The sequence below is a fragment of the Phragmites australis genome, chromosome 9 (genome assembly GCF_958298935.1).
Source record: "Phragmites australis chromosome 9, lpPhrAust1.1, whole genome shotgun sequence".
Lineage (NCBI taxonomy): Eukaryota > Viridiplantae > Streptophyta > Magnoliopsida > Poales > Poaceae > Phragmites > Phragmites australis.
Window position 1 is genome coordinate 15,772,284 of NC_084929.1, and position 10,844 is coordinate 15,783,127.

At 44.9% G+C, this 10,844-nt stretch overlaps 2 pseudogenes; one reads left to right on the top strand and one right to left on the bottom strand.

Annotated features, from left to right (window-relative positions):
• Positions 1–1,134: 1,134 nt before the first annotated feature.
• Positions 1,135–1,832, bottom strand: LOC133928020 (uncharacterized; annotated as a pseudogene).
• Positions 1,833–5,781: 3,949 nt separating this feature from the next.
• LOC133928021 (scopoletin glucosyltransferase-like) lies at positions 5,782–8,033 on the top strand (annotated as a pseudogene).
• Positions 8,034–10,844: the final 2,811 nt, after the last annotated feature.

A 10,844-nucleotide genomic window follows, 5' to 3' on the forward strand; every position in this document is an offset into this window, starting at 1 on the left:
CTTGGAGGCTTCTAAGACAAGCACTTGCAACAAGACAGAGAGCCAGCCGCTACTCCACACATATTGATGAAAAATGCAAAAGGTGCGGTCAAATCGAAATTGATCATCATTTATTCTTTACATGCAATTTTGCCAGGGCAACTTTGTTTTTAGCTAACCCAGCAATTAGGATAGATGCTTTATCGCAAGGACAAGATGGAACACAGGTACCCATATCAGCTATGTTCCAGGTTGCAGGAAGTGAGCAAAAAATTTTGGAAGTCTTCACTTTTCTTTGGTACTTGTGGAAAGCACAAAATGATTTAAGATTCAACAACAAACAATGGATGATTCACTAGGTGCACCATGTAGCTCAAGCAATAATACAAGGTAAGTTTTTAACTTCTGATGGTGAACAGGTTCAAAGACGGACATGTATGCAAGAAAATGGACACTAGGTGCAGCTGGCTTCACAACTTCCACAACAACACTCAAGACCTCTTCTACCGCAACCAAGATGCTACACCGATGCGACAATCATTCCAGATACACAAGCCACAGGACCAAGAAAAGCAGGCCTCAGCATCTTCATCCACAACACATGATCCATAGTCTCCTCTTTCGGAATTTTCATATCTGCCTAGGTACAAGAAGCTCACAACTCTCTCATGGCTAAGGCATTAGCTATTAGCATGGCCTCCATGGTGGTTAAAGCTCTCAACCTTGACAAAGTGACTTATGTATCTAACAATCAAACCCTGATGACAGCCCTTGACAAGAGAGACATCATCTCAGCTCCTAGACACTAGAAACTCCGACCAGTTCTCACAGATTTTGGAAACAACAATGAAGATCGACACTATGATGTGCGCAAGATAAATAGGAGCATAAACAAAACTGCTCGTGCTTTAGCTAGGAAAGCCTAGAACTCTCCTGTTAGAGCTCGTTCGATTTACAATCATATCTTCCATCTTCAAAATAGTGCCCAGTGTTATAAGAACTGCAATCTGTAATTTGAGATGAGTTCCACCCTTGTACTGTGACTTGTCTGTGAAATAAAATCTGGTATTTATCATATATATATATATGTATGTATATATACATATATATATCTATATGGTACGATTTCTTCTAATTTTTGTGCCTTCTCCTTTTCTATTTCTTCTGATCCGTGACCAGTGACCTACAGTAGATAGCTCATATGAGACTGCAATTGTGTTGACATCCTGGGATAGTTTGTGAATAAAACCAATTTTGCCGCCAAAGAGTATGCTTGCCCCCTTTGAGCTCTGACATGTGTTCCCACGAAGAAGGGTGCGGGCATGCAGCCATGGTTGCCAATGACAAGCAATAGCCACTACATGCTCTCTTCTTTCCGTATGTCACGCTCGGCCACCTCATTCCGGTCGCAGACATGGCCACCCTCTTTGCCTCTCGCGGTGTCAAGTGCACCATCATCACCACTCCCGTAGATGCTGCAGTTATCCGCTCAGCTATTGACTGAGCCAACGACGCCTTCCACGGCAGCACCGACGCCCCTGCCATCGACATCTCCATCGTCCCTTTCCCCGACGTCGGACTATCGCCAGGCGTTGAGAGCATTGCAGGCCTTTCCAAAGTGGCTGACATGGACAAGTTTCTAGAAGCACGCGCTCCGGCAGGTCCGCGAGCCCTTCGATAGATTCCTGGCCATGCACCACCTCGACGCTGTCATGGCCGACAGCTTCTTATGGTCCGCAGACGCCGCCACTGAGCTTGGTGTCCCGCGGCTGGCTTTCCTTGGCACCAGCATGTTCCCGAGCCTGTACAAACACCTTGCTACGCAAAAACCCATTCGAGTTCGCTCCAGATGACCCCGATGTTGTTAATCATGCCCAGGAGTTTAGCAGTGTACGTGCGATGAGTTTGAGGCCGAATTAGGTGCTGCTCATGGAGTCGTTGTGACCCACGAATCAATCGGGGAGTCGAGATCGTGTGCAACGTGTGTATGCCCACATGCTTAATAAAACAAAAGACCAAAAATAGAAGGGATCAGATCCACTGAACTCTGAAAAAACTCTCGCGTGATCGTTCTACTCTGAATTTACTGTTCATCACTCGAAAACAGCACAGATAATCTTCAGAGAACGCGTGAGTGCGGTGAGATCAATTGTTTTCTTTCCCAACAATTGGTACCAGAGCCACGGTTAACTGTTGATGATGTCTGACGACGGCACTCTCTCCCCGAGGTCCCCTCCTCCAGCTAGGGTTCGCACTGAAGGAGATGGAGAGTCCAGCAGCCGCACGGTTGGCAGCAACGATGGCTCAGGCAAACACGGCTCCAGTGGGAGCCAGCAGGTGGCAGTCTAGCGGGTGGTGAGAGAAGCCAACGACGTCCTATCCCTCCCCGTGTTGATGCGCACCAATTACGCCGATTGGGCGTTGTTGATGCACGTGAACCTACAAGCTCAGGGCACTTGGGAGGCAATAGACCCTAGGACAGCCGAGTATCATGTGGATCAGCTGGCGTTGGCGGCGATCTTGTACACTATTCCATCAGAGATGTTGTAGGAGTTGGCGATGAAGAACACGACAAAGGAGGCATGGGAGCTGATCAAGGTGATGTGCCAAGGTGTGCAGTGCATGCGTGAGGCAAATGCACAGAGGCTTCGTGCTGAGTTCGAGATGATTAACTTCAAAGATGGTGAGACGATCGACGACTTCGCGATGCGGATCACCGGTCTGGCAAACCGGTTTCGCGAGCTCGGCGATGACCTGCCAGATGAGAAGATCGTGCGCAGGTTTCTGCGTGTAGTCCCCAACAAATTCGCACAAGTTGCAATCTCCATGGTAATGCTGCTGGATGTGGCAAACTTGTCGGTGGAGGAGTTGACGGGACGGCTGAGAATCGCCGGGGAGTGGTGCGCACCACCCGAAGCCAATTCAGTTGGAAAATTGCTGCTCACGGAAGAAGAGTGGCAAGCAAGGGCGAGCAAGAAGGAGCACGGTGAGGGGTGACAGGGCGGTGACCACAATGGAGCCGGGCGCGGTGGTGGGCGGTCACGTGGCCGTGGAAGCGGTGGTGGCCGCGGACGTGGTGGCCAGGAAGGAGCATCACAGGGCGGAGTGCATGATCGCTCGAAGGACAAATGGTACAATTGCAACAACTACGGCCACCACGTGAGAGAATGTCGCAAGCCCCAGCGACAACGACGCAAGGAGGTGAACTTGTCAAAGGCCGACAATGAGCAGCATGCGTTGCTACTGGCCGAGGTGAGCCAAGATACCCCAGTGCGCACGCTGTATAGCCCGCAGATGTTGATGCACGAGACGGTGGAGGCTGACGCTGGTATTCGCAATGGCGTCTGGTACTTGGATACCAGAGCCAGCAATCACATGACGGGCAACCTCGATGCCTTCACATCGCTGGATCGATCAGCGAGAGGCACGGTGCGCCTTGGTGATGACACATCAGTGCAGATTTGAAGGAGATGTACTGTCACCCTCAAGTGCAGAAATGAAGACTGCAGAGCACTGACAGAGGTATATTACATCCCTCAATTGCAAAATAATACCATTAGTATTGGGCAGCTTGAGGAAGGAGGGTGTAAAGTGGCGATTGAAGATGGATACATGGAGGTCTTCGATCAAGAAAGAAGGCTGCTGATGACTGTTGCCAGAACCGGCAATAGAATGTACAAGCTTGAGCTGAATTTGACAAAGCATGTCTACCTGTTGGCTAAAGGAAGTGATCAAGCATGGTTATGGCATGAAAGGTATGGAAATTTGAATTTTCATGCATTGATGAGCCTTGGGAAGTTTCAGATGACTAGGGGTATGCCTCAACTGAGGCATCCAGAGCAATTATGTCAAAATTGCACACTAAGCAAGCAGACCAGGACTCCATTTCCACAAAGTTCAGTGCATCGTGCAAAGGAGGGGCTAGAGTTAACTCATGGGGACCTTTGTGGTCCTGTGACTCCACAGACACCTAGTGGAAACAAGTATTTCTTGCTAATTGTAGATGATTATAGCAGGTACATTTGGATTGAGTTGCTGCAAAACAAGGCTAATGCACTGAAAATGTTCAAGAAGGTGAAGGCCAAGGAGAAACTCTCACTGGTGTTAGGCTCAAGGCTTTCAGATCTAACAGAGGAGGTGAATTCAATTCAATTGAGTTCACAAATTTCTGTGAAGGACAAGGGATTAGAAGGTATACAACAACTCCTTATTCTCCCCAGCAAAATGGTGTTGTTGAGAGGAGAAATAGGACTGTTGTTGAGATGGCCAGGTCCATGTTGAAAGGGAGAAATATGCCCGATGAATTTTGGGGTGAGGCAGTGAGGACTACCGTGTATGTTTTGAATAGATCACCCACAAAAGCACTTGATGGTAGAACACCTTATGAAGCACTGTTGAAAGGGAAGCCAAATGTGGAGCATTTCAGAGTTTTTGGATGCCTTGCTCATATGAAGAAATTGGGACCAGGCCAGACAAAGTTCAGTGACAGGTCTATAAAAATAGCCCTGCTAGGTTATGAATCAGGATCAAAAGCATATAGAGTGTGTGATCCAATAGAGCAAAAGGTACATGTGACTAGAGATGTGCTGTTTGAAGAAGAAAAGAGTTGGCAGTGGGGTAATTCAGTCAAAGGGGGTGATCCTGACATTTTGCATATTGAATATCTGTTTGATGAAGTGGCAGGAGTCTCTGGTGAAGCAGGAAGTCAGCAAACACATTGGACTAGAGCAGCGGCTAGTGTGCCGGGAGAAATTCAGAATTTAGACTTTGTGTTGGACAGTCAGCATTTTTCAACTCCAGTGCAAAACCCTGCCCTCTCAGGAGGCTCATCGTCAAATCAGGAGAATATTGAGTGTACTTCACCTTCTACTGGAAAATCTCATGACTTAGAAGGTAATCCTCTTCGATATCGTTCAGTCCAAAATGTGTACAACACAAGTGTACCTGTACAGCTCTCTGATGAGAAAATGGAGGATCTCTGTCTTGTGGCTACTGAAGAACCACGAGATGTGGACCAAGCACTCGAAGAAGAGGATTCGAGACAGGCCATGGAAGAAGAATTGACAGCCATCCATGACAACAAGACTTGGAGGCTAACAACATTGCCACAAGGCCATAAAGCAATTGGTCTGAAATGGGTGTACAAGTTAAAAAGGGATCCTGATGGGAAGATAATCAAGCACAAGGCAAGACTTGTAGCAAAAGGTTTATACTCAGCGTCAAGGGGTTGACTTTGAGGAAGTCTTTGCACCTGAGTCTAGAATGGAGTCAGTTAGAGTACTGGTGGCATTAGCAGCACATGGGGGATGGCAAATACATCATATGGATATTAAATCTACATTTCTAAATGGAGAACTTGAAGAAGAGGTTTATGTACAGCAGCCACTTAGTTTTGTTAATAAGAATCATGAAGGTTTGGTACTGAAGTTGCATAAGGCATTGTATGGCCTGAGGAAGGCTCCTCGGGCTTGGAATTCAAAACTAGATCAACCTTGGTGTCTCGGTTTTGATTGAAGTTTGACAGAACATGTTGTATACAGAAGAGTAAAAGCAGGTGAAGTGTTGCTGGTGGGAGTGTATGTGGATGACTTAGTGATCACTGGGTGAAAAGATCAAGACACTGAAGAGTTCAAGGTCCAAATGAGTTCAATGTTCAGTATGGCTAATCTGGGACTTCTGAGTTTCTACTTAGGCTTAGAAGTGAAGCAAGGTGCAGAAGAGATCACATTATGTCAAGAGAGCTATGCAAAGAGAATATTGCAAGCTGCTGGATTGTCATAGTGCAATCCTAGTCAGACTCCAATGGAAGCCAGAGTGAAGCTGACAAAGGAAGGAAATGGAAATCAAGTTGATCCTACTCAATACCGAAGCTTGGTTGGGAGTTTGAGGTACCTGGTCAACACAAGACTAGACATTGCTTTTGCGGTGGGAGGGGTAAGCCGACATATGGAGAAGCCCACAACCCAGCACATGGCTTCAGTAAAGCAAATTCTCAGGTATGTGCGGGGAACACTCAAATATGGATGCATTTTCAAGAAAGGTTCAGGCATTAGAACTGAATTGGTGGGTTATAGTGACTCTGATCTTGCCGGGGATTTAGATGATCGAAAGAGCACAAGTGGCAATGCATTTTTCTTGGGAGGTAGTCTGATTTCTTGGTGTTCTCAGAAGCAAAAGATCGTGACTTCATCCTCATGCGAGGCTGAGTACATTGCTGCTGCTTCAGCTGCCTGTCAAGGTTTGTGGCTGGCGCGTTTTGTCAGTGATTTGGTTGGCAAAGATCCTGAGGTGTTCAAGCTCAAGGTAGACAACATGTCAGCTATAGAGCTATGCAAAAATCTGGTTTACCATAGCAGAACAAAGTATATAGATACAAGATTTCATTTCATCCGCGAGTGTCTTGCCGAAGGACAGATGGAGATAGAACATGTGTGTTCAGGAAATCAATTGGCTGATATTTTGACAAAAGCTCTCGGGCGTGTAAAGTTCATTGAATTAGGCAGCGTCTAGGAGTAGAAGATGTCTCAGGTAGGACATGATTAAGGGGGTGAAATATTGTTAATCATGCCCAGGAGTTTAGTAGTGTGCGTGCGTTGAGTTTGAGGCCGAATTGGGCGCTGGTAGTGGAGTCGTTGTGACCAGCGAATCGGCCGGGGAGTTGAGATCGTGTGCAACGTGTGTATGCCCACGGGCTTAATAAAATAAAAGACCAAAAATAGAGGGGATCAGATCCAGTGAACCCAAAAAACTCTCGCGTGATCGATCTGGTCTGAATTTCTGAATTTACTGTTCATCGCCGAAAACGGCGCAGATAATCTTCAGAGAACGCGTGAGTGCGGTGAGATCCATTGTTTTCTTCCCCAACACCCGACACTGTCGTGTCCCTGCCGGGGCTTCCTCACCGCGTCGCGCTGAAGCGGAGCCAAGTGATGGACCCTAGAAAGCATCAGCTGGGGTGGTCCTACTATGAGCTCGCGAACGCCGCGGACCAGAGGAGCTACGGCGAGGTGTTCAACAGCTTCTCCGATCTGGAGCCGGACTACGTCGAGCACTACTGCACGACGCTCGGCCGCCGCGTGTGGCTCGTGGGCCCGGTCGCGCACGCTAGCAAGGACATGGCGGCGAGGGGTAGCACAAACTGCCTCTCGCTGGACACGGACAGTTGCCTGCGGTGGCTCGACCAGAAGCCGGTCAGCTCAGTCTTGTACGTCTCCTTCGGCACGCTATAACCCATTTTTCGGCGGCAGCGCTGCGGGAGCTGGCGCGCGGTCTACAGCTATCCGGAAAGAATTTTCTGTGGGTCATGAGTCGAGCAGACACCGATGAATCGCGATGGATGCCCTGAGTCGAGCAGACACCGATGAATCGCGATGGATGCCCGAAGGCTTCCCCGCTCTCGGAGAGCGCGGCCTCATTTTCCGCGGGTGGGCTCTACAGATGCTTGTCCTGAACAACTCTTCCGTAGGCAGGGGTTCGTCACGCACTGCGCATGGAACTCGGTGCTGGAGGCCGTGAGCGCTGGCGTGCCTCTGGTGGCGTGGCCTCGGTACGCTGACCAGTTCTACAACGAGAAGCTCATCGTGGAGGTGCTCAAGGTGGGGGTCGGCGTCGGTGCCGGGGAGTACGCGTCGAAGTTGGAGATCCGCCGCCAGGTTATCTGCGGCGAGATGATCGCGGAAGCCATCAGAGCAGTGATGGATGACGAGGAGGAGGCTAAGGCGATAAGGAAGAAGGCTAAGGAGCTCCGAGGGAAGGCGAGGAGCGCAACGGAGAAGGGTATCTCTTCATATGACGATGTCGGACAGCTGATCGACGAGTTGATGGCTCGCCGGAGCTCTGTCAATGTATGAGAACTTCTATGGTGATCAGTTTGCTCATTTTAAGTTGCAGCGTCTTGGAACTTTTATATGCACCTTGTTTGAAACGTATGAATAGAGAAAAATTGTGTAACTCTTATGTTCTTTTTTTCTGAGAATTGTATCATTGGTTTCTGAATGTTTGTATATCCAGACAAGAATACTGTTTCACATTTTTCTTGCATAAATAAGCACATTCAATGGCATATTTGTTTAATTATCCTTTTTTTTAAGGAATATTCAGATTTACTCTGTGACGTGTTTGTATATCCACACTGAAGTATTCAGGTTTGCTTTATGACATGTTCCGGACAGTTGGTAATATAGGAATTTGTGGGGAACTTTCAGATGAACATTGCCGAACAAGTCATAGAGCAAAGCTTGTACTTTGTGAGTAATCTCTTGCTTTTGTTCTATTGCCACTTAAGGGTAGCATGTCTTATAGTTCATACCTCAATCTTTAAAAACTGCTTTGTATTATTCACATTTTCGTAGGCTGCTTGTATGATGCTAGACATGCATATAAATAGGTGGTATTCCTTCAATGAATCGTCTTGTTGAAGATTTTTTATTAAAATGCTGATTTTCTTTGCCTACACTATTTGAGAATGGGTTGTTACAGATATATTTTAAACCATTTCACATACAGTTATAAATTCCGTGTCTGCAAAAGTGTCAGTGATATTTATCTTGTTACAGATGGTTTCAAAAACATCTGCAATACACTTACACACAGATAGAGTTTCTAGATAACTGTCTTTGCGTAATAAGAGTAACAAACGGTGTTTGTTTAAACCTGTCTGTGAGTACTAAGAGTTGCATATAGTCTTTGGTTAAACTTGTCTGTGTTAATTATTGGATTTTTATAAAAAATCGTATGTGTCTTCCTTTCCCCATATAAGCAAATTTGCTTCATGGCTACGTAGCAAATTTGCTATATGGCTGCGCAGCTATATGGGGAAAGGGTCATACATATACATACTTTATGATTCATAAATTAAATACATTGATATATTATTCAGAGCATCGATCACATATTATTCATAAAACAAAATACATGCATTTATATATCACAAAGGTTACGAACATCACGTATTGTTCCGAACACTTAAACCTAGCTAGCTATATATCATTATTTGTCGATCTACGTCGTATGTCAAAAGAATGAAATGATTGACATCATGACGACGCTGTCTTACAAAAAGACGAAAAGTGATCGATAAACTTAGGTCGATCGACGTCGTCTTTCAAAAATGTGAGATGATGTCTATATACTGACATCATCTGAACAACCTGCGTTTCAGCACAATATCAACCCAAGAATCATCTTCAATTAGCATCTTACAGTCATCCCGATCTGGCTGCACCTTGATGATCTCACGTATCAGTTAGAACCAGACTGCATTATTGCCAAACCGCCAATCATGGTTTAGTAAGAAACGAGCATTCAAGCATGTGAATTATGCCATTATAGATCTATGATGGAAACAAGGTTATACAATCAGTTACACAGATCGAAGCAATGAAAACCTCAGTGCAGTGAAAGAAACCACATGATACTCACGTCGATCCAGTGAAAGGGATTTAGCCCTAGGCGAGATCTAGCTTCTCCAACACGAATGGCGAGTGACGATGCAAAACACTCCTCGCTTCTCAATGCGGTGGACCACTTGGATATGGTGAGTGGGGAAGAAGAACATTCCTCGATGCTTTATATTGAGGAGAGATGAGGTGTTATGTATATGTGAAGCCAAAAGAACCTTAAGAGATGAGCAGTTTGTATGTGTTGGAAGCCAAAAGAGCTAAGGGAGATAGACGATCAAATTTTAAAACGTTCACGGGTTTTTAAATACAGATATATGTTTATAAAATCCATCTATATCTACTAAATAATCATAGACATATTTTTTAGATGTGCATCCTCGTTAGCTTCGAAAGTAGAGGTTGAATGTCAAAAACAAACACTGTATGCAAAAGTTATGGTTATTTTACAGAACAATGCATAGCTTGGTCTTCAAAAATTTATAACTTTCTATTATAGAGTCAGATGGAGACAAACTTTATATAAAAATTGTAACTCTCAATGAGCTGTACAACTTTGCAGTTGACAACATTTTCATTTGAAGCAATCTAAATGCTCAAATAATTATCCAAATATTTGAGCATAAAAAATTTAAAAAATAAATTACCCCATAATCATCAGCAACTATGAGATGAGACAGTAAAAAGCTTCACGCGAGAGGTGAGATCATGGGTTTAACTCCCACATACTACTCGTGCATGTAATTCGCTATATTCGATGAATCCACTCCCACAGAAGCTATGGGGGTTCATTGGTCGAGTGCAAAAAAAATTCGATCCCAAAAATATTAGATTTGAGGCTGACTATCACAGTTGATTTGTAGTACAAACCGATAGTGATAACTCTGTTACCGTCAATTTCAAAACCGATATTCCAAACCGATATGATACTACCAAATATTATTACCACTTAATCACTACTAGTTTTCAAATTAACAGTGATGTTATTTTTGAACCGACAGTGATAATCTTTTTCTAAGTAGTATATTAGATTATATAGAGATAATATATACTGTTGTCTAATAGAAGCAAAAACATGTGAAAGAAATATGAGAACTATCATATGTTCGACCACGAACCCAGATGGCAAGAAATATAATAGAAGCTTCACTTCAGATGCGATGAAGTGTAAGCTTAATAACATATATCAGCAAGGCCAAAAATTGATCATGCTCACCTGAAACTTTGACTTCAAAAGAAGCAGATGGGATTAGATATGGTGGGGTTGGGTTGCTAGCTACTGATTTCTTCCTCAGTATTTGTTAATTTCAAGGGTAAAGTTTGGCTTGTGATAACAATTCAGTTCGAATTAAAGTATGACAGAACAATACAAGAGAAAAGGTGATGCTTTGACCACAGATCTGTAAAAGTAACACGACCGGCCAGTCGCTAGAAGAAAAATGCTATCTTGGCAACAATCACATTCAA